A 1549-nucleotide genomic window follows, 5' to 3' on the forward strand; every position below is an offset into this window, starting at 1 on the left:
AAATAAAAAAAAAAAAAAAAAAAAAAAAAAAAGGGGGGGGGGGGGGGGGGGGGCTGGGCTAGGCTATAGTCCCCCTACCCCACTCAGGCCCAATAACATTTTTTTTAGGTATTTTTATGTTTTTTATGTGTAAAAAAAATTTTTCCCGCGTAATAGCCTGATTTGAAATTTTGTAGTCCTGTCTTGGATCCAATCTTGGATCCGTCCCTCACCAGAGTTATAATGTCAATGTATTTTCACCATTTTTCTGCATAATGAGATGATGAGGAAAAGAAATCCAAAACCTTGAGCATGAATTATGTGTAGGAAAATTTACAGCTAGGGCCCCAAAACCTTTGAAAAATATATAGATAGGCCCCCAATTCTTTAATTTGTAATAGAGATGTCTTACACATTTCAAAACTGTTGGTAGAACGATATCTAGACAATTTCCTTCCAAAATCCGTTAGTTGACCAAAATTCAAGCATTTGACAATAATATGATCAATTTTTAAATGGCAAAATGGTCTTTTAGCATTTAATTAATTAAAACAAAGGCAATTTGCATAGTAGACGTCACAATAGAATTAAAAAATAGAAGGAATAAAAAAAATATATTCACCGACGAAGGAAGAGGAAATAAGATGGTGACTATTGTAAGATGGACGATTGTGCATGTATAAAATTTTGCATGTACAGAATTGCACAGATAAGACACAATAGCAGGAGGGGTGGGTGATTTTTCTACATTTTTTATCATCACTTGGGCTGCACAATATGATATTTATGGCCAATTTCTATGAAACAATATTCTGTACATGCAGACTTTCTATTGTGAGATTCACCGGCCAAGGCAGATGATATTTTGTCCCGTGAGTGGGGGTTGAGTGGCTTGGGAAAGATTAATGTGCCTTTTTTTTAAAAATAATAATAATTCTCTTCTTATTTTTTTAATTAAATAATATTAAAAGACCATTTTACTTTTAAAATTAATCAAATTAAAACGAGATATTGACTTTTTATCAAGTGACAAATTTTTGAGTGAAAATCATTTGAGGTTCTTTCAATGCATATTTATTAACAACAATGTTATGCGTACAAGCTCAAAAACAGGTTAAAAAATAGGATAGACACGTGTCGAAGCATGATTTGATACTTTGAAAAAAAAAAAAAAAAAAAGAAGAAGAAGAAAAAGAGCCAACCATTTTCTACCAAATCAGTCAGTCTCCAAATTCCTATTTTTTAACCTGTCTGACTGGCTTTATTCATTTACTAAAGACTTGGGATCACACTATAGTTTAAAGATTTAAATTCCATGAAATGTGCTATTAAAATTAAATATTGATTTTGATATAAATTTTAATCTAACTTTTTATTTGGACTGAACGGGGCTATGTATCATCGTTTAGTCGCTGGTCCCCTTCAACAAGAATTTCAATAAAATAATGATGAACAGCATGTCAATTATAAAATAATGATTAACAATATGTATAATTTCCTATATTATATGCAGCTGATAGTTGATTTTAACCTGTAAAACAAGTTACAGTTTAGTAAATCTGCATTATTG

This window comes from Olea europaea, chromosome 2 (genome assembly GCF_002742605.1).
Source record: "Olea europaea var. sylvestris chromosome 2, O_europaea_v1, whole genome shotgun sequence".
In the NCBI taxonomy this organism is placed as follows: Eukaryota; Viridiplantae; Streptophyta; class Magnoliopsida; order Lamiales; family Oleaceae; genus Olea; species Olea europaea.